Source organism: Myxine glutinosa, chromosome 5, assembly GCF_964187855.1.
Source record: "Myxine glutinosa chromosome 5, kmMyxGlut1.1, whole genome shotgun sequence".
NCBI lineage: Eukaryota > Metazoa > Chordata > Myxini > Myxiniformes > Myxinidae > Myxine > Myxine glutinosa.
This window is the reverse complement of record NC_136265.1, coordinates 49,916,288-49,940,679: the sequence shown is the minus strand read 5'-3', so window position 1 is coordinate 49,940,679 and position 24,392 is coordinate 49,916,288. Positions and strand designations below refer to the sequence as shown.

Below are 24,392 nucleotides of genomic sequence, written 5' to 3'. Positions count from 1 at the left end.
TTAAATACAATGCTGGACAAGTGCAGCCCCAACAAAAAATCTACGGCGAGCATCGCACTAATGTAAGTAAAAAGTATCGTCTATTAAAGCAAATATCATTCCGGTTGGTGCAAAGAAAAGATTCCCTCCGGTATAATCCATAAAAACACATTTTCATTGAGCAAAAGTTGTCAGGGCAGCCTCGGTTGAGCAAAGAAACATTTTCTCATTATCCGCACCTCAAGGCCAAGCACGTTGTGAGCATGCATATTCATCTGGATCCACTCAAGTAACCTGTTCTCTCAACTTTGTCAAATTTTCTTCTTCAGCGGGCGTTATTCAATATTGGCTGAATACCTGGGAATTATCTAGAAACAAAAATAAAAAAATAACAAAAACAGTTTAAAAGAAAATACAAAATTAAAATCGATTCTTTTATGCAGCCTTGACCTTTGACCTTTTGATTTAATTTTTTTTATATCAGCTACTAGCTTTTGATTGTTGAACCAATTCAGTGACCCAATATGCAAATTCTTAAAATTTCAGGTCAATCGGATGAAAATTGACGATTTTATGTGATGCTGACCTTTGACCTTTTGAATAAATTATTAATTTACCTTCTCCATATCTTACTATGATTCACCAAATGTCCGTCTGTCTGTCCATCTGTTCCCAGGTAACTCAAAAACGGCTGAACCAATAGTAACGAAATTTTGGGTGGGTAATCCTGGGACGCCCTGGAGTAAAATAGGCTATATTGTTTTTCCAATTTTTCCCAATTTTCCAATTTTCCAGTTTTCCAAACACGATGGAATAATATTTACCGATATGAACAGTGATGTGGCTTTTATTGAAATTCTACAAATACTGTTTAGATTTTGATGATTTGCGTGTGATATGATGTTTATATAAATCGTTTAAAATAAAAAAGCCTCCAATTTCTGATATTTTGCCTTTTCATTCGGGCCTCCCAATTGAAGCCCCGCCCGTAGGGTGGGTACCGTTGCTAGTTCTCATAATAAAGTTTTGGTGAAAATTTGATGACAAAATTGAAATGGTAAATTTAAATTTCAGGTCAATTGGATGAAAATTGATGATTTTACATGATGCTGACCTTTAACCATTTGACCTTTTGACCAAATTATTAATTTGCCTTCTCCGTATTATCATAATAATGTTTTGATGAGAATTTGATGACAAAACTCAAATGGTAAAAAATAATGTTACGGACTGGACGGACACACACACACACACACACACACACACACACACACACACAGGTATATAGTGGGGGAAGCAACCCCGTCATGTAACTAAAAAGGGCATGATCTTGTCGACGCCATTGGCATACTGGTTTTCAAGTTTCATCTCATTCCCATATTTGATGGGGTTAAGGAATGGGAAATTTATTTGCACAATCTTCCTGTAATGTGGCAATACGTGGATGTCACCAGAATTCTAAAAATTTACATTGAACAGTTATTGGGCCTACGTAGATGTTCCAAACCTGGTTCTACCTCTGCTTCCAACCCCAATACTGGCCTTGAGTAGCCACTCAAGACCAGCAGATGAGCACGCACTTTGGTATAAAAGAGACGATTGCAAATTGAATCTAAAGTTTCAGAGGGCAAATACAGTTTTGAAAGAGAAGAATGTTCTTCATGTTCTTCCTTTCGAGAGAGCAAAAAAAGAAGAAAACATTATGGTAACTGTTCTGTCTGCATGAAAGCAAAAACTTTCAGTAATCTTAGGAACAAGAGTCAGCCTTTTGAACAATATCACAGCCATAGGGTCATTTTTCAAATTCCAACTGCCAAACTGCTCGAGGGACGATTGAATGGGCACGAGTGTGTAATAACAAGTATGCAAAAAACCCATCGGTCACGTTGGCCTCATGTGATGAAGGGTGAACAAGTCAAGGTTTGAATTTGCTTTCCAATATAATTAATGTACTTGTCTCTTGAGCAAAGTATTAAACCAACCTACTTGTTCTGACATATTATTTTACTTGCCCAAACAGCCGGTAATCCCATTTTAAAACTAAAAGGGCACTCGGTAGAGCGCATGTCTTCGCCAGTCTCAACAGTTTATGTTTTGTATCCCACTGATAGGCCGGATCTGGATTCAGACCTGAACCAAAATCGAATCGGCTTTTTCTTGTCACCTCGCCAACTCATCCACCAAGTTTTTACATAATCTGCCAACAATTTTTTGAGATATTGTGCTACAGTCATGTGAAAAAGTAAGTTCACCCCATGTAAAGTTTTGACTTTTTCAACATATTTCAACATACAGCTATTTGATCTTCATTTCAACAATATTGGGAGATAAAGGTGATATAATATAACAAATATCATGAAACATTTACATTTTGTAGTCCATTGTATAATTTAAATAAACATAAATGCAAATTTCGCATGTGGAAAAAGTAAGTACACCCTTAGGTCTAATAGGTGGTATTGCCCCCTTTGGCAGAAACAACCTCAAGTAGGCGTTTCTTATAACTGTGTACCAGTCTCTGACATCGACTGGGAGAAAATTTTTGCCCACTCCTCCATGCAGAATTCTTTCAGCTGTGCGATGTTTGAGGGGTTTCTTGCATGCACAGCTCGTTTCAAATCCCCCCACAACATCTCGATGGGATTTAGATCCAGGCTTTGACTTGGCCATTCCAGAACCCTCCATTTCTTTATTTTCAGCGATTCCTTGGTGGATTTACTGGTATGTTTAGGGTCATTGTCATGTTGCAAGGTCCACCTTCGGTTGAGCTTCAACTTTCCGACAGATGGCCGCATATTATCCTCAAGCACCCTCTGGCACAATGAAGAATTCATCGTGGATTATATGACGGTGAGCTGCCCAGGCCCTGATGCAGCAAAGCTGCCCCAAACCATAATATTTCCACCACCATGCTTTACAGTTGGTATCTGGTTCTTGTAGTCAAATGCTGTCTTTGGTTTTCGCCAAACATGTCTTCTGGTACTGTGGCCAAATAGCTCTACCTTTGACTCATCTGTCCAGGGCACATTGTTCCAGAAGTGCTTGTCTTTGCCTCGGTGTTCATTGGCAAACTTTAGTCTTGCCCTGATGTTCTTTCTGGACAGCAAAGGTTTCCACCTGGCACACCTCCCATGTAGATCAAATTTGTGCAGCCTCTTTCTAATGGTAGACTCGTGCACTTTGACATCAACAGTGGCAAGAGCTACCTGTAGGTCGCATGATGACATGCTGGGGTCCTTAGAGACTTCTTTCAGCATCTTGCGGTTTGCTCTCGGGCTGAACTTGCTGGGGCGGCCTGGCCTGAACAAGTTGGCAGTTGTTTGGAATCTCTCCACTTGTAGATGATCTTCAGGACAGTCGAATGATTGATTTCAAATTGTTTGGAGATCTTTTTAAATCCCTTCCCAGACTCGTAGGCATCTATAACCTTCTTTCTGAAGGCCTCAGAGAGCTCTTTTGATCTTGGCATGGTGACGCCACACACTTCAACAACAAAGAGCAAACCAAACTAAATGTCTGAGGTTTAAATAAGACAGGTTCCTCCAAGATCCTCTCTAACGATGTTCTAATCATTTACACCTGAGCTGGTGCACCTGATTCTAATTTTAGGTATTTGAAGAAGTGATAAATGTGGGGGTGTACTTACTTTTTCCACATGCGAAATTTGCATTTATGTTTATTTAAATTATACAATGGACTACAAAATGTAAATGTTTCATGATATTTGTTATATCATATCACCTTTATCTATCAATATTGTTGGAATGAAGATCAAACAGCTGTATGTTGAAATATGTTGAAAAAGTCAAAACTTTACATGGGGTGTACTTACTTTTTCACGTGACTGTATATATCATTTTTTTGCTCTGTCTGTCTGTCTGTCTGTCTGTCTGTCTCTCTCTCACTCTCTCTCTCTCTCTCTCTCTCTCTCTCTGGTGAAGAATCACTTTTAAAAAAGTATCAGATCCGTATCTTCACCAAAATTGAATCAATCAATCCTTGCCACACACCTAGCCTGGTGTTGGCTTAGCGGTACGGGTGCCGGCTTGGGATCCCAGGATCCTGGGTTTGAATCCCGGTCAATCGCTGAATTAACGCCAGGGGGATTCACTCAGCCTGTCATCCTTCCGAGGGTGGCAAATTGAGTATCAGCTCACTGGTAATTCCCTGTGTGTCGCAAGAGGCGACTAACAGAGTTGGCGGCAGGAAGGGCATCGGCCATAAAACATTGCTTCAAAAAGGGGACCACGGTGCCCAAGAAAAGGCAAACCCCTGTTCTGCAGGGAAAAATGGCCTCTAAAGGTGGTTCTTTTTTTTGTTCTACACACCCAATATGTCCACTAAGTTTCGTCCGAATCAGTACACAGCTTTTTGAGATATCCTGTTCACAGAAAAACAGACAGACAAACAGGCAGACAGGGGTGAAAAGATAAACTGTATCTATCTTCGGTGGCGGATGTAATTATCATTCGCAGCACTAAATGCTGACATAAAATCTCAGATTGGAGGGTTTTCCTTGCAGGTCCTAAGGCTCATGGAGGAGCTGTTGCAATCTGCCAGAGACATTTTACAACACCGCACCTGATTTCGGACAGACACAGCTAGTGAACTTGCGGAGAAGTGACGTAACTTGCCGGGGTATTCTAGGTTCCAGCGTGACGCCATCTCATGTCGTTGCTTTTCTCTCCACAGTCATGAGGAAGTTAAGGAAAAAAAATCAGCACATTCAATGCATAGAGGTTGGCCAAGCAATAGATGCCATATTGTTACCCAATGTGAATGTGGTCTCGAGCATGAATTGATGAATTACAGTAACGTTATGCTTTACAAGGCTTGCACTGTGAATTGCTGAAGAAGTTTTTATTTTGCCCCGTACCGACTTTAATAATAATGCTAGATGTGCGCTTTATAACTGCAGGCAGTTATGGCCGGGGCCCATGCAGCCCCACTTTGATCGAACCCCGCTTTGATGGGACACATGACCCCTGATGTCCTCTTTATAAAGGTGAATTCAGAATGGGTAGTGGATCACATATTCAAAAGTTTCGCATTGATCGGATAAGGATGATTTTTTTTTCTATCTAATATGACTGCCAGACCATGTGACTCACGAAGTTTTAATTTTCAAACGATATTCACCATGGATAGTCGATCATACATATTAAGTTTTACATCTCTTGCCAAAGCAATTTGATGGAAGTGGGTTTTTAACGTTTTACCTTTAAAACAACATGGCTGCCACACCATGTGACCAATGATATTGAAATTGTAAACCTATATTCCTCAATATGATTTTTTTTTTTTAATACAAGATCAAGGCTCATGTAAGAGCCAACATTAATCACAGGAAAAAACAACGGTCTGCAAAGTCCAGGTCTGCAGAGAGTGAGGAGGCTGCAGACTGCCGATCTGAGGGATGAGGAATGGAGCGGCAGAGAGTGGAGTCATCAGCAAAGAGATAGAGAGGATTTTCCAGAGAGTCGGAGAGATAATTGATGAAGACCAGAAAAAGCACAGGGCCGAGAACACTGCCTTGGGGAACTCCAGCCTGAACAGGAAGGGGAGATGAGAGAAATCCATTCAGGGCCACACGTTGACTTCGACCAGAGAGGAAGTCCGCAAACCATGCGTGGAGATTTCCATGGATACCATAGGAGGAGAGTTGGGTGAGCAGAGTGGGGTGCCAGACCGTATCGAAGGCACGTGATATCTCAAGGGAGACAGCTCCGATTTCCTGTTTGGCACTGAGGACCTCCATCCATTGAGACAGCAGAAGCAGCATGTCCAGAGTAGAGTGACCTGGTCAGAATCCAAATTGATGATCGGAGAGCAAGCCATTGGGAGAAGAGGAAGGATTTGATATCCGAAGCAATGATGGATTCCATGACTTTGCTGATAATTGGGAGCAGGCCAATTGGTCTGTCGTTGCAAGGATCTGTTTTTGCACCTTTTTGTGTAAAGCGGTGATGTTGGCTGATTTCAAGCTGATGGAAGATGACCTTGAGAAAAAGAGAGGGTGAAGAGAATAGAGAGAGGGTGTGAAAGAGCGGCAGAGCAGGATTTTTAGGACCCGTGGGCTGATGCCGTCTGGTCCAGTTGCAGAATCGGAGTCGAGGTTTGACAGAAACTTCTCCACCTTGCCAGGAGAGAAGGATACAGAGTCCAGGAGCAGCTGGGTTTGAATGGGTACAGTGGGTACAGAGAGAGATGGGTTTGGGACACAAGATTTTGAGGCAAACACAGAGTTGAGGCATTCGGCTTTGTCGCGTGTGGTATCAACTGTGTAGCCGTTTGAGGTAAGGGAGGGGATGGAGGGGGAACAAACACCAGAAACAGATTTGACCAGACGCCACCAGGATTTGGAGGAAGGAGACAGGTTTGAGAGTTCAGTCTTGAGAGCAGAGAGATAGTGCTTTCTGGCTCCCTTGAGGGTAGACACACACTTGTTCCGGGCTTTGTGAAAGCAACTGAGATTGCCTTCAGTTGGATTTGCCTTCCAAGAGGCAATGGAAAGTTGCTTCAGGGCAACTGCCTCACTACAAGATTCAGTGTACCATGGACGGGAGGCAGGGTATGACAACTGAAGACGAGATGGGATAAATTTGTGCATGAAAGAGAGCAGTTTACGTTGGAAGAATTGATGTCAGAGGCAGTAGAGTTGGGGGATATTTGAAGGGGAGGGGCAAGGGGGAATATTTGGAGGAGAGGGGTGAGGGTGGAGTTTAGGAGGGGAGGTGTGAGGGGGGAGAATTGAAAGGGAAGGGCGAGGGAGAGTTTTGAAGGGGGGGGGGGGGGAGGAGATTTGAAGGAGAGGGGTGAGGGGGGAGTTTAGGAGGGGAGGGGTGAGGGGAGAGAGTTGAAAAGGAGGGGAGAGGGGGTAGTTTTGGAGGGGAGAGGTGAGGGGGGAGTTCTGGAGGGGAGAGGTGAGGGGGGAGTTTTGAAGGGGAGGGGTGGGGGGAGGGAGTTTAGAAAGTGGATGATTAATGAAAAACGAACATTTATTACAAACTGCGTTTATTGTGATTTTCAAGTCAAAGTTTACAGAGTTCCATTACAAGGAACTTCGTTGGAGGAGGAGGCCATTAGGCCCATCCAAGCCTGCTCCATTATTACCAACCTGTGAATAAACCTGTGTTTGATTGTCTGTGCTCTTGTCCTTTTGAATAGATGTCACCTAAAAATATTCTTAGATGTCCTAGGATGATAAAAGTTAGGCCTCAATATATCAGAAAATGAAAGAGGAAGGAAGAAGCCAATTATCCTTTATAGAACCAGAAGATGAGCCAATTCTAATTAATAAGAGATCTTGTTTCATCTCACTATGGTTTAGGAAGTAAAACAATAACCTCATAAAAGAAGAAGAATGCATCACGAGGATCAGAAGCACGCCGCACCTGCTACTTATTGGAAAATAATTCCCTAAAATAAAAACAAATGTGCTCTTGTGATTTCATCAAACGTTTTACTTGTGAGGTCCTCATTCCTGACTCGTTGCTTGCTTCATGGCCGGTGCCAGGTTCGAATCTCACATGATGTGTTCGTTTGCCTTTTGTCTCATATGTCCTCGTTATTCAGGAAGAGGAAATTAATGTCTCCTGGTTTTGTCATGCACCGAATATACGAGTGAGTAAATGTTCTTCCCTGAGCCAGAGCCATTGATAAAAAGGTTTTAAATTGTTAAATGGCAAACACATTTTTCAGATGTATGCATTGTATTGCTTTTAAAAAAATTGGTATTTTTGGATGTCGCTTAATATTTTATATGCAGTATATTATATATACGTATATATACACAAAGAATTAAGTTAAGCACCCCCCCCCCCCCGTTTTTTTACAACCTCACACATTACAAGTTTGTTGTCGTCAAAACAGTGTAATATACCCATGATATTGCTATATTTTCTGGAGAAGTGATATTATGGTCACATAAAAACATAACAATCATGCCGTTTTCAATATTTTATTCTGAATAATTTAAGGTGAAATTTTTTGGGAATTTTAGGCATATTTTCACCTCAATTTAAGTATGGAGCTATAGGTCCATCACGGACAGTGTGGATGACGTTTATGTTTTCTAACGTACAGTCATTGTTCTGAGAAGACCTCTAGCGATCTTTGCGTCAATCACGACCACGTGGATGATAACACGTGCTGCACGAGCGATGGGCGTCACAGATGAGTGCACTCATCTGCATTTCATCAATGGATAATTGCTAATGTCATACCAATCATTATTTGATCTCACATACCTTAGAATATATGCCAATGTATACATATACACAAAGAATATATATTAGGGGGTGCTTAACTTAATTCTTTGTGTAGGGGGTGCTTAACTTAATTCTTTGTGTATATATATATATATATTTTTTTTTACTTAAAATACAAAATAGGCATCTCTTGATTCTCTGGTCGGCTAAAATGGTCAAACAAAAACAACAACATGCATTTTAAGGCCATTTACCCTGCTAGAGCGGGGGTTAGCCTTGCGGTCCCCATGACAATCTTCTCCATTTTGCCCTATTTTCTGCATCTCTCCTTGTTAAGCCCCTTGCCCGCATTTCTTCTTCCACCATCTTTAACCAAGTCTTTCTCGGTCTTCCCCGTTCTCTACTTCCTTCTACATTCATTTCCATCACTCTTCTCAACCAGTCACTTTCATCCTTCCTCAACACATGACCAAACCATCTCAACCTGTTCCTCTTCACAGCATCAATCACAGGCTCTATTCCCATCATCTTTCGCAATTCATCATTTGTCTTCCTCTCTCTCAACGATACTCCGCACATCCACTGAACCATTCGCATTCCCACCCTTTCCAGCCTTTGTTGCTGCTCTACGTTCATTACCCATGTCTCGCTCCCACAAATCATAACACTTCTCACACATGCAGCATACACCTTTCCCTTCAGCTTCAACGACACTCCCCTCCTCATCAGCATGCCACTCAGTTCCCGAAACTTCTTCCATGCACATCTCACTCCAGCAACCGTTGCCGAGTCTGATCCACCTTCTCCATTCAGCATGTCTCCGAGGTAGCAAAATGTTTTAACACCTTTCAGCTTCACGCCGTCTCCAAGATCCAACTCAACACCTCCTCCATCTACAGCTCCCTCTGTGCACACCTTACATTTGAATGTAGCTGCCACACTGGTTAATGACCCTCTCAGACCACTACATTTTTGATGAACCCACTCAGCGCACATTGTACATTGAATGGAGTTCACTCCGACACCCTTCCTGCACACAGCACATGGCCACTTCCCAGTTCTTTCCACCTCACCACATGCTTTCCCACTTACCATCACCTTCGCCTTTCCGATATTCACCTTCAGACCTTTTGTCTCCATACATTCCTTCCACTTGTTCATCTTTTCCTTCAGTCCATCCATACTTTCCGCAATCAACACCAGATCATCTACATACAACAACTCCCACGGTAAACCCTCCTTTACGTTCTGAGCCAGCACCTCCATCACAGCTACAAATAGTAGTGGACTTAGTACCGACCCCTGATGCACTCCCACCTTCACCTCAAACTCACAACTGTTCCCGTCCTTCGTCCTTACAGCTGTGCGCTCTTTTGTACATTGCCATCACTACTCTGATCAACCATTCCTCCACTCCTAACTTCCTCAATGCCCATGTCAATACTTCGCGTGGAACCCGACCGAATGCTTTCTCCAGATCAACAAACCCAAGAAACAACTTCTTCCTCTTCTCCATGTACTTCTCCTGCAACTGCATCACAATAAAGAGCGCGTCTGTCATTCTGGCATAAATCCAAACTGCATTTCGTCGATCTTCACCTTCTTCCTTTTCCTCCTCTCCAACACCCTTTCCAATACCTTCATTCCATGCTTCAATAACTTTGTCGCTCGGTACGAGCCACACTCCAGAGGGTCACCTTTCCTCTTGTATAGAGGGACGAGGGTACTCAGTTCCCAATCCACTGGAATGCGGCCCTCTTTCACCACCAGATTACAGATCTCTGTCATTCTCTTCACACCCCAACTTCCTGCTGCCTTCAACATATCTCCCACAACTCCCGTCAGCCCTACCGCTTTTCTACTCTTCATTGCTTTTATCGCTTCCTCAACTTCCTTCTCAGTTATCTTCTCTGCCGGTCCTAAAACTGTGTTACTCTCTATGTTGCCATCCCATTCATTCTCTGTATTCAACAGCATTTCTATATATCTTTTCCATCTTCCTTTAATTCCATCTGGGTCCACAACGATTTGTCCCACTTCATCTTTCAAGCAACTCACCCCCATCACATCACACCTCTCTTTCGCTATCTGCTTTGCAATCCTGAATACCGCTTGGTATTCTACACTATTACCAGGTAACAACAGACAACATTTATTGAACTTGGTATATCCCGAAGGGACAACATCCTATCATCATCATAATCATCAAGACTGTCCTCCATAACTAAAGACCACTGTGCACACGTGACAAGCAAACAACCTGGGAACCTGAATTTATTTATAGTGTAGGATCTACTGCCCAGACAACAACACTCTGCGAGTGGTGTGAGCTGTTATCAAGGGATATCCAAGACCAGCCCAGACCACTTGCTTCTCAGAGGTCAAGATTCAAACCCAGACTAGACAGTTCAAAGGCAAGTACGCATACCTCAAAGCTGTCCTGGCAGCCATTCTAATGGGTCTTTGGGTCATGCTCAGTGGAAGAGGCCTAAAATGCTGGAATATATGTGATAATTATACAAAAGATTCCTCTCTCTTTATTCTTACAGAACATAACCCTCGTTTCCACCAAAAGTAAAAGTAAGTGTACGAATCACAAAACCCAGGTGGTTCCAGCACCATAAAATAAGATAATATCTCCAACACTTTCACTAACTGAGAGCATCTAGAGTTATATTGCACAACTTGACGTGCCACCTAAGCATGGCTGTTTCCCCTTCCTTGTGGGCTTGTCGGCTTGTAATAGACAAACACCGGTAATCCACGAAGATGTCTTGCAGCGAATGGCCAAACGTAACCTCCTCACAGTTGTGGAAAGTTCAGCATGATGTCGGCGGTAAGTGATGTAGTTACAAAAAAATAAAATAAACCGATTGATGTCCCCGATTAATGAGAAGAAAATTTTCTGCATGAATGCTTGAGAGGTGAGATGGTTGAGGGTAGTGTCTTGGATTTGTTGTTGCAAAGGTGACTTTCAGAAATGCTCAGGACTACCTTTCAGGTGAGAAAGCATGCATGAAGTAAGACAAGAATGCAAAGGAGGGATATTATACAAATACAGTTGGACCCTGACATTCGCGGTCCCAACATTCGCGGACCCCGTGTATTGATAAAATGTGGCCTGCTTCTACATACGGACCCCTTTTCCCCCAAGTATTCGTGGGTTTTTTTGTGGGTGGAAAAAAAACATCTTCCATCAGCCGTGCACAAGACACTTCTAAACACATCTTCCACACATCATACATCAAACCACTTCTAACCACGTATAAACCATTTCCCACCATCTGCACAAATTACACTTCGAAAAGCATCTTCTACACATCATGCATAAAACCACTTCCAGCCACGTATAAACCATTTCTCACCAGCTGCACAAATTACACTTCTAAAAGCATCTTCCACACATCATACATAAAACGATTTCCAGCCACGTGTAAACCATTTCCCACCAGCTGTGCACAAATTACACTTCTAAAAGCATCTTCCACACATCATACATAAAACCACTTCCAGCCACGTATAAACCATTTCCCACCAGCTGTGCACAAATTACACTTCTAAAAGCATCTTCCACACATCATACATAAAACCACTTCCAGCCACGTATAAACCATTTCCCACCAGCTGCACAAATCACACTTCTAAAAGCATCTTCCACACTTCATACATAAAACCACTTCCAGCCACGTATAAACCATTTCCCACCAGCTGCACAAATCACACTTCTAAAAGCATCTTCCACACTTCATACATAAAACCACTTCCAGCCACGTGTAAACCATTTCCCACCAGCTGTGCACAAATTACACTTCTAAAAGCATCTTCCACACTTCATACATAAAACCACTTCCAGCCACGTGTAAACCATTTCCCACCAGCTGTGCACAAATTACACTTCTAAAAGCATCTTCCACACATCATGCATAAAACCACTTCCAGCCACGTGTAAACCATTTCCCACCAGCTGTGCACAAATTACACTTCTAAAAGCATCTTCCACACTTCATACATAAAACCACTTCCAGCCACGTATAAACCATTTCCCACCAGCTGCACAAACTACACTTCTAAAAGCATCTTCCACACATCATACATAAACCACTTCCAGCCACGTATAAACCATTTCCCACCAGCTGCACAAATTACACTTCTAAAAGTATCTTCCACACATCATACATAAAACCACTTCCAGCCACGTATAAACCATTTCCCACCAGCTGTGCACAAATTACACTTCTAAAAGCATCTTCCACACATCATACATAAAACCACTTCCAGCCACGTATAAACCATTTTCCACCAGCTGTGCACAAATTACACTTCTAAAAGCATCTTCCACACATCATACATAAAACCACTTCCAGCCACGTATAAACCATTTCCCACCAGCTGCACAAATGACACTTCTAAAAGCATCTTCCACACTACATACATAAAACCACTTCCAGCCACGTATAAACCATTTCCCACCAGCTGTGCACAAATTACACTTCTAAAAGCATCTTCCACACATCATACATCAAACCACTTCCAGCCACGTATAAACCATTTCTCACCAGCTGCACAAATTACACTTCAAAAAGCATCTTCCACACATCATACATAAAACCACTTCCAGCCACGTGTAAACCATTTCCCACCAGCTGTGCACAAATTACACTTCTAAAAGCATCTTCCAAACATCATGCATAAAACCACTTCCAGCCACGTGTAAACCATTTCCCACCAGCTGTGCACAAATTACACTTCTAAAAGCACCTTCCACACATCATACATAAAACCACTTCCAGCCACGTATAAACCATTTCCCACCAGCTGTGCACAAATTACACTTCTAAAAGCATCTTCCACACTTCACGCATAAAACGACTTCCAGCCACGTATAAACCATTTCCCACCAGCTGTGCACAAATTACACTTCTAAAAGCATCTTCCACACTTCACGCATAAAACCACTTACAGCCACGTATAAACCATTTCCCACAAGCTGTGCACAAATTACACTTCTAAAAGCATCTTCCACACATCATACATAAAACCACTTCCAGCCACGTGTAAACCATTTCCCACCAGCTGTGCACAAATTACACTTCTAAAAGCATCTTCCACACTTCACGCATAAAACCACTTACAGCCACGTATAAACCATTTCCCACAAGCTGTGCACAAATTACACTTCTAAAAGCATCTTCCACACATCATACATAAAACCCCTTCCAGCCACGTATAAACCATTTCCCACCAGCTGCACAAATTACACTTCTAAAACCATCTTCCACACTTCATACATAAACCACTTCCAGCCACGTGTAAACCATTTCCCACCAGCTGTGCACAAATTACACTTCTAAAAGCATCTTCCACACATCATGCATAAAACCACTTCCAGCCACGTGTAAACCATTTCCCACCAGCTGTGCACAAATTACACTTCTAAAAGCATCTTCCACACATCATACATAAAACCACTTCCAGCCACGTATAAACCATTTCCCACCAGCTGTGCACAAATTACACTTCTAAAAGCATCTTCCACACTTCATACATAAAACCACTTCCAGCCACGTATAAACCATTTCCCACCAGCTGTGCACAAATTACACTTCTAAAAGCATCTTCCACACATCATACATCAAACCACTTCCAGCCACGTATAAACCATTTCTCACCAGCTGCACAAATTACACTTCAAAAAGCATCTTCCACACATCATACATAAAACCACTTCCAGCCACGTGTAAACCATTTCCCACCAGTTGTGCACAAATTACACTTCTAAAAGCACCTTCCACACATCATACATAAACCACTTCCAGCCATGTATAAACCATTTCCCACCAGCTGTGCACAAATTACACTTCTAAAAGCATCTTCCACACTTCACGCATAAAACCACTTCCAGCCACGTATAAACCATTTCCCACCAGCTGTGCACAAATTACACTTCTAAAAGCATCTTCCACACTTCACGCATAATACGACTTCCAGCCACGTATAAACCATTTCCCACCAGCTGTGCACAAATTACACTTCTAAAAGCATCTTCCACACTTCACGCATAAAACCACTTACAGCCACGTATAAACCATTTCCCACAAGCTGTGCACAAATTACACTTCTAAAAGCATCTTCCCCTCTTCACGCATAAAACCACTTCCAGCCACATATAAACCATTTCCCACCAGCTGTGCACAAATTACACTTCTAAAAGCATCTTCCACACATCATACATAAAACCACTTCCAGCCACGTGTAAACCATTTCCCACCAGCTGTGCACAAATTACACTTCTAAAAGCATCTTCCACACATCATACATAAAACCACTTCCAGCCATGTATAAACCATTTCCCACCAGCTGTGCACAAATTACACTTCTAAAAGCAACTTCCACACTTCATACATAAAACCACTTCCAGCCACGTATAAACCATTTCCCACCAGCTGCACAAATTACACTTCTAAAACCATCTTCCACACTTCATACATAAACCACTTCCAGCCACGTGTAAACCATTTCCCACCAGCTGTGCACAAATTACACTTCTAAAAGCATCTTCCACACTTCATACATAAAACCACTTCCAGCCACGTGTAAACCATTTCCCACCAGCTGTGCACAAATTACACTTCTAAAAGCATCTTCCACACATCATGCATAAAACCACTTCCAGCCACGTGTAAACCATTTCCCACCAGCTGTGCACAAATTACACTTCTAAAAGCATCTTCCACACTTCAAACATAAAACCACTTCCAGCCACGTATAAACCATTTCCCACCAGCTGCACAAATTACACTTCTAAAAGCATCTTCCACACATCATACATAAACCACTTCCAGCCACGTATAAACCATTTCCCACCAGCTGCACAAATTACACTTCTAAAAGCATCTTCCACACTTCATACATAAAACCACTTCCAGCCACGTATGAACCATTTCCCACCAGCTGCACAAATTACACTTCTAAAAGCATCTTCCACACATCATACATAAAACCACTTCCAGCCACGTATAAACCATTTCCCACCAGCTGTGCACAAATTACACTTCTAAAAGCATCTTCCACACTTCATACATAAAACCACTTCCAGCCACGTATAAACCATTTCCCACCAGCTGTGCACAAATTACACTTCTAAAAGCATCTTCCACACATCATACATCAAACCACTTCCAGCCACGTATAAACCATTTCTCACCAGCTGCACAAATTACACTTCAAAAAGCATCTTCCACACATCATACATAAAACCACTTCCAGCCACGTGTAAACCATTTCCCACCAGCTGTGCACAAATTACACTTCTAAAAGCATCTTCCACACATCATGCATAAAACCACTTCCAGCCACGTGTAAACCATTTCCCACCAGTTGTGCACAAATTACACTTCTAAAAGCACCTTCCACACATCATACATAAAACCACTTCCAGCCATGTATAAACCATTTCCCACCAGCTGTGCACAAATTACACTTCTAAAAGCATCTTCCACACTTCACGCATAAAACCACTTCCAGCCACGTATAAACCATTTCCCACCAGCTGTGCACAAATTACACTTCTAAAAGCATCTTCCACACTTCACGCATAATACGACTTCCAGCCACGTATAAACCATTTCCCACCAGCTGTGCACAAATTACACTTCTAAAAGCATCTTCCACACTTCACGCATAAAACCACTTACAGCCACGTATAAACCATTTCCCACAAGCTGTGCACAAATTACACTTCTAAAAGCATCTTCCACTCTTCACGCATAAAACCACTTCCAGCCACATATAAACCATTTCCCACCAGCTGTGCACAAATTACACTTCTAAAAGCATCTTCCACACATCATACATAAAACCACTTCCAGCCACGTGTAAACCATTTCCCACCAGCTGTGCACAAATTACACTTCTAAAAGCATCTTCCACACATCATACATAAAACCACTTCCAGCCATGTATAAACCATTTCCCACCAGCTGTGCACAAATTACACTTCTAAAAGCAACTTCCACACTTCATACATAAAACCACTTCCAGCCACGTATAAACCATTTCCCACCAGCTGCACAAATTACACTTCTAAAACCATCTTCCACACTTCATACATAAACCACTTCCAGCCACGTGTAAACCATTTCCCACCAGCTGTGCACAAATTACACTTCTAAAAGCATCTTCCACACTTCATACATAAAACCACTTCCAGCCACGTGTAAACCATTTCCCACCAGCTGTGCACAAATTACACTTCTAAAAGCATCTTCCACACATCATGCATAAAACCACTTCCAGCCACGTGTAAACCATTTCCCACCAGCTGTGCACAAATTACACTTCTAAAAGCATCTTCCACACTTCAAACATAAAACCACTTCCAGCCACGTATAAACCATTTCCCACCAGCTGCACAAATTACACTTCTAAAAGCATCTTCCACACATCATACATAAACCACTTCCAGCCACGTATAAACCATTTCCCACCAGCTGCACAAATTACACTTCTAAAAGCATCTTCCACACTTCATACATAAAACCACTTCCAGCCACGTATAAACCATTTCACACCAGCTGCACAAATTACACTTCTGAAAGCATCTTCCACACATCATACATAAAACCACTTCCAGCCACGTATAAACCATTTCCCACCAGCTGTGCACAAATTACACTTCTAAAAGCATCTTCCACACTTCATACATAAAACCACTTCCAGCCACGTATAAACCATTTCCCACCAGCTGTGCACAAATTACACTTCTAAAAGCATCTTCCACACTTCATACATAAAACCACTTCCAGCCACGTATAAACCATTTCCCACCAGCTGTGCACAAATTACACTTCTAAAAGCATCTTCCACACATCATACATCAAACCACTTCCAGCCACGTATAAACCATTTCTCACCAGCTGCACAAATTACACTTCAAAAAGCATCTTCCACACATCATACATAAAACCACTTCCAGCCACGTGTAAACCATTTCCCACCAGCTGTGCACAAATTACACTTCTAAAAGCATCTTCCACACATCATGCATAAAACCACTTCCAGCCACGTGTAAACCATTTCCCACCAGTTGTGCACAAATTACACTTCTAAAAGCACCTTCCACACATCATACATAAAACCACTTCCAGCCATGTATAAACCATTTCCCACCAGCTGTGCACAAATTACACTTCTAAAAGCATCTTCCACACTTCACGCATAAAACCACTTCCAGCCACGTATAAACCATTTCCCACCAGCTGTGCACAAATTACACTTCTAAAAGCATCTTCCACACTTCACGCATAATACGACTTCCAGCCACGTATAAACCATTTCCCACCAGCTGTGCACAAATTACACTTCTAAAAGCATCTTCCACACTTCACGCATAAAACCACTTACAGCCACGTATAAACCATTTCCCACAAGCTGTGCACAAATTACACTTCTAAAAGCATCTTCCACTCTTCACGCATAAAACCACTTCCAGCCACATATAAACCATTTCCCACCAGCTGTGCACAAATTACACTTCTAAAAGCATCTTCCACACATCATACATAAAACCACTTCCAGCCACGTGTAAACCATTTCCCACCAGCTGTGCACAAATTACACTTCTAAAAGCATCTTCCACACATCATACATAAAACCACTTCCAGCCATGTATAAACCATTTCCCACCAGCTGTGCACAAATTACACTTCTAAAAGCATCTTCCACACATCATACATAAAACCACTTCCAGCCACGTATAAACCATTTCCCACCAGCTGTGCACAAATTACACTTCTAAAAGCATCTTCCACACTTCACGCATAAAACCACTTCCAGCCACGTATAAACCATTTCCCACCAGCTGTGCACAAATTACACTTCTAAAAGCATCTTCCACACTTCACGCATAAAACCACTTCCAGCCACGTATAAACCATTTCCCACAAGCTGTGCACAAATTACACTTCTAAAAGCATCTTCCACACTTCACGCATAAAACCACTTCCAGCCACGTATAAACCATTTCCCACAAGCTGTGGACAAATTACACTTCTAAAAGCATCTTCCACACTTCACGCATAAAACCACTTCCAGCCACGTATAAACCATTTCCCACCAGCTGTGCACAAATTACACTTCTAAAAGCATCTTCCACACTTCACGCATAAAACCACTTCCAGCCACGTGTAAACCATTTCCCACCAGCTGTGCACAAATTACACTTCTAAAAGCATCTTCCACACATCATACATAAAACCACTTCCAGCCACGTATAAACCATTTCCCACCAGCTGCACAAATTACACTTCGAAAAGCATCTTCCACACTTCACGCATAAAACCACTTCCAGCCACGTATAAACCATTTCCCACCAGCTGTGCACAAATTACACTTCTAAAAGCATCTTCCACACTTCACGCATAAAACCACTTCCAGCCACGTATAAACCATTTCCCACCAGCAGCACACAAGACACTTCTAAAAGCATCTACCACGCGCGTCATGCATGAAGCTGCTGTATGTGCGCAACCAGGCGATTCGACATTCTTTTCTCGAGAGTATTCGGGGTTTTTTGTGAGCATCCTCGCGGTTTTTCACGGGGTGTTTGATTTTCCCTAAGGAATTATGAACCACCGAGAACATATCCCCCCTTTTCCCATTGAAACAATGTCCCACACATTTGCGGATTTGACATTCGAGGCATTTTCAGGAATGTATCCCCTGCGAATTTCGGGGTCCGACTGTACTTTTGTATTTCATGGAAACATAATTAAATGTTTCAATATTAGATGAGACGTACAAAGATGGTGCCTCCAGGTGTGGCATTTCGAAAGTGCATCATTTAGTTTCTTCTCCTTCTCTCATTTTTAAACACATCTCGTTGTGCATTATGAAATATGAGATTAAAAAGTAAAGATTGCCTGGTGTGGTGTATCTAAACATACTGACCTATGATTATGCAGGCAAGAGGAATAATAATAGTGGAATTATTTATGAGGAAGAGAGCTAAATCAACCTTAAGTTGACAATTGAAAAAACAACATGTAAAACTAACAACAAAGAAATTTATTATTACCCTGCACTCAAAGCGGAAAGAGAGGATAAGCAATCGGTTCACTTTGTCTGTCTGTCTGTCGACAAACATCAGTTTATGATCGAGCAACAAGTCGATTCCAATTGAATGTTATATTTTGAACACGAATCGGGACATGAATCGGAAAACGAACCTGCAGTTTAGCAGTCGGAAAATCGGAAAACACACCTGCAGTTTAGCAGTCGGAAAATCAGAAAACGAACCTGTAGTTTAGCAGTACTTTGGCTCTGAATTTGTCCTTATTGCATGTGCAGAGAGGGGCGAGATAAATTTAAGCGGTGAACCCGCTTTAAAATGAAGAAGAAGAAGAACCTTTCTAACCCAGCGTGTTCAATTCTAAAGGGTTAAAAAGGGTAATTCTAATGGGTTCTAAAGGATCATTCCAATGGGTTCCAAAGGTTAATTCCAATGGGTTCTAAAGGTTAATTATAATGGGTTCTAAAGGTTAATTATAATGGGTTATAAAGGTTAATTATAATGGGTTATAAAGGTTAATTATAATGGGTTCTAAAGGTTAATTATAATGGGTTATAAAGGTTAATTATAATGGGTTATAAAGGTTAATTATAATGGGTTATAAAGGTTAATTATAATGGGTTATAAAGGTTAATTATAATGGGTTATAAAGGTTAATTATAATGGGTTATAAAGGTTAATTATAATGGGTTATAAAGGTTAATTATAATGGGTTATAAAGGTTAATTATAATGGGTTATAAAGGTTAATTATAATGGGTTATAAAGGTTAATTATAATGGGTTATAAAGGTTAATTATAATGGGTTCTAAATGGTAATTCTAAAGGGTTGTAAAAGTTAATTCTCGTGGCTTCTAAAGGGTAATGATAAAGGCTTCTATAGGGCAATTCTAAACGGTTCTAAAGGGTAATTTTCATGGGTTTCGTTCATTTCTAGGTTTTGCCTATTTAAAATGCCAAAGTGAACCACTTCCTTCAGACATGGGTGTGATGTTTTTTAGTTTGCCTGCCTGACAGTCAAGCAAAATTGAAAATCATTCCAAACAGGAACACTTGCTGTTTTAAGGATGTCATAAATGATACAAACAACAGGCACGAAGAACTAATGGAACATGGTTAAATATGGTGTTGTAAAAGACGCTGCAACAATGATGATAAACTTCCCAATTTTTTTTTCTACGACCTTCAAAATTTTCATTTTATTTCAACGAGTGAGATACCTGTACTATGCACGGGTGGGAGGCCAGAAGAAAACAAGCAATGCAGATACGGCGAATGCTTAAGCATGAAACCAATAAATTCCACATTCCTGTAGCACCCTCAGTCGCACGTCAGACATGGACAGCAAGTTCGTGAAGGACTTCCATGAAAAACATACCCATTCGCAAACAAACGGGTACGTTCACGTATAGAACATCGATCGTGGGTCCGTGGCGAATCTGCATATGGCGATCCGCGAAGTTCACGTTTAGAAAGTAGAAACCATCACGGCATGTCGTCATTTACTTGAACTCGATATCTCTTTTTTCATTCCAAACAACATAACTCCAATCACAAATTAATCACTAAATAAACTTTTAACAACATTGTTAATGTTTACTTCATTGTAAAAACTACCAAGTCAACAGTTAAAAGGATTTTGAGCCGATAGGTGTTACGGCCTTGGCAAGATCGATGGAGACAGCGATCTGTTAGCGTATACACCGCCCAAATAGCTATGTGGAATTCTCTCATGTAGAGATTAAACCCACATCGTTTGAACTATGGCCGAGGTCATTATTTACTATTAATGATGTTTATATACGAATCAAAAAGAAGATAATTGATTTTGGGTCGTCCTTTCTGCATATCTCATGGGATTGTGAGTTTGAGAGACGACTGTGATGGTGGGAAGGGGGTTGGCATTCTCTCAAGCAGGGATTCAACCCATGTCCTTATAAAATGTCTTTGTCCGAGGTCACTGAGTCCGATTGGTGCAGCCGATCGGTGCAGCCGTGCAGCGATCAGTGCAGCCGTTTTTGCGGCACCCGGGAAAATAACGTTATGCGGGAGTCCAAACCTGAAAATGCTGGAGGCCAAAGCTGAAATTGGAAAAACAATATACCCTATTTTACTCCAGGAGATCCCAGGATTACCCACCCAAAATATCGTTGCGATCGGTTCAGCCGTTTTTGCGGTACCTTCGAACGGATGGACAGCCAGACGGACGGACAGACAGACAGACGGACGGACATTTGGTGAATTATAGTAAGATAAAATTGCATACTTAAACACTGTAGGACCAAAATCACCTTCTTGGCACTTTCAAAACCCTTCCGTTTCGCAATATTTGGACAAAATATTAAGGGATTTTACATCATCTGGACCAATCAAATTTGCCGCTTGTAGACCCTGCCCATGTCCTTTTTTTCTCCAAACTGCACGGAGTTAAATGTTCTATAAATTATCTAGTTTTACAGTGTTACTCGTCTTTCTGGCTTTAAAGTTTTCAGCTGGGCACTTTTAGTTGTTCCAGCTGTTTGTTTGTTTTATTTAAATTTTAAGCCCCTCTGTTATTATTATTATTATTATTATTATTATTATTATTATTATTATTATTAAGCCCCTCTATTATATTACCTATACCAGTGCAAAAGAGTGTGTTACCTGCTAATTTAAGCAATTAAATTTTGCATGCAACGGTATGAAACAGCTGCCGGGTGATTCAGAAGTGAACTGGAACAGCACTCAGTAGAGAGCATACCACCACCTGATTGGCCAGATCACTCAATGGTGAAGATTAACTTTAAAATTCTACTAGCTGGATCCGGATCCTGATCTTCACCAAAATTGAATCGATTCTTCCTTGTCACACACACAATCTGTCCAACAAGTTTCGTCCAAATCCATCTATAACTTTTTGAAATATCCTGCTATGTATCGTTTTTGGCCCCATCTCCCAATGGTGAAGAATCACTTAAGAAATTAAATAATTCTCATATCCGAATCCATATTCAGATCTTCACCAAAATCGAATGGAATCGTCCTTGTCAGACACTCAACCGGTCCACCAAGCTTCGTCCAAATCCATCCATAACCTTTTCAGATATGCTGCTATGTATCGTTTTTGGCCCTATCTCCCAATGATGAAGAATCACTTAAAATTTATACTAGCCGGATCCGGATCCGGATCTTCACCAAAATCTAATCATTTCGTCCTTGTCACATACGCTACATCTCTGCCAAATTTCGTCCGAATCCGTCCGCAACTTTTTGAGATATTTTGTGAATAAACGTGATTTATAGTTTAATTTCCCCACTTTTCCAGCACTGTATTCTGGACCTGTCTTCATGCTCTCCACACAATACTGACTCAGCAAGTGCCCAACCCACCCTTTCCTCTAACCCGCACATCCCAATGGATGTTTCTCCATCAGAGAGGGCACCACCCATGCTCCACATGTCCAACCACAAAAACACGTGACCAGGTGAGTGATTGCAGGAATTCTCGACCTGGTGAAACATCTTCGGTTATCAAAAGCAGAGTTGGGCACCATTTCTGTGCAGGTGTCAATTTGTTTGTCGCAAAAAAACTTCGCACACACCGCTTTAAGGAAGTGGATCCATGCACCTGCTTACTGGGAAAGAAATTCAAGGTCCGACTCCACCTGGAAGGTCACGCTGTGGCTACATGCCTCCGTGCGTCTCGCGTCAAAGCAACGTCTCTTGTGGTTAACAAAATATGGAGCAAAATCCATTCGAAAGGGAATTATATATAAGCAAAGGCAATCACAGAATCTGGGAATGTTTCAGTTTGATGTGTGTCCTCGGGCGATCATTATACGTCATCATGGCTATCGAATACAAATAACAACAACAATAATAATGCTTCTCATTCCCACCTCAAACAGCATGACTCGGGATATGGGACGAAGCACGGCAAGAAAAAGGGTCACTCGGAACGGTGTCCTCAGCGGTCCAGGCAGCATGGGGACTCGAACGAACAGTACCGCAGCGGGAAGCCCAGGCCCGTGGATTGCCTGCGCCGTGAGGGACGGGGTAGGGCTCACTCGATCAGCGTGGGTCGAACAGACACGTACACAGACACGTTAAAAGGGACGTACAGCTAGAGCTCGTCCTGCGTGGACACGCGTATGCGCCGCCCCTTTTTCCTCGCCACGACCCCGCCCATTTTGTGCAAGCTCCGCCCACTACAGTCGCCCTGCCGATTGTCCACGGTTAGGGTCTCGCGTCCCCCTGGCGTTACCGCGGAGGAGCACAGCAGTGTAAGCGAAGCGGATACCAGATGTGTGTGGTGGGAATATGGCGATTCATGTGTAGTTAAGAGTTATAATAAAAACATCGACTCGGGTTAGCCGTTTCAACGTAACAAGTTAACTCTTAGGATGTACCAGGTGAGTGACCACCTCGTGAGTGCAAGGCAGTTACGACATTAGACAGTTACAGAGAGCGGTTAGTACCACGTAGAACACCAACCACACAATAACCAAATAGGACAGCACGAAACAATACCACGAATTGGAAGTGACCTCAAAGGACAACAGACTTTACTGGGCGGTCACCACAATTGACAACAAGAGCAATTAGAGATTGCAGACCCTCGCCAGGATGTGTTTTCAGTCGTTTTTAATGCTTTTGCGTTAAAACAGATATGGCGGCCGAACCACGTGAACGATGACGTCATCATTTTTTTTTCTCCACCAATTTATAACTAGATTATGCTCAAGAAATTTCATCTTGATCAGATGAAGTTTTGTACCTGTCGAATTATGACCTCATAATGGAGGCACCTATGACATCATCATTAACAGATTTTATTCCACATGGACAGGGCTTTACAATGAGCCATGTCTCGATTTTTTCTATGCAGCGCATTCAGTGATATAGAGGTGCAAATGTTTGGGTTTTTCCAAGATGGCGGCCGAACAATGTGACCGATGGCGTCATCATTTTTCTCTCCACCAATTTATGCCTACATGACGCTCAATAAATTTCATCTTGATCGGATGAAGTTTTGTACTTGTCGAATTATGACGTCATAATGGAGGCACCTATGACATCATCATTAACATATTTTATTCCCCATGGAGAGTTCTTTACAATGAGCCATGTCTCAATTTTTTCCACTCAGCGCTT

At 41.9% G+C, this 24,392-nt stretch overlaps 1 protein-coding gene across 2 annotated transcripts in view; it reads right to left on the bottom strand.

Moving 5' to 3' along the window:
• GLIS2 (GLIS family zinc finger 2) overlaps window positions 1-23,412 on the bottom strand; it is a 129,795-nt gene extending 106,383 nt beyond the window's left edge. The window contains exon 1 of one of the 2 annotated variants that reach the window (XM_068117133.2): window positions 23,138-23,412. The gene's annotated coding sequence lies outside the window, so the exon portion shown is untranslated. The remainder of the gene's footprint in view (window positions 1-23,137) is intronic. The other variant, XM_068117135.2, reaches the window with a different exon arrangement.
• Window positions 23,413-24,392: the final 980 nt, after the last annotated feature.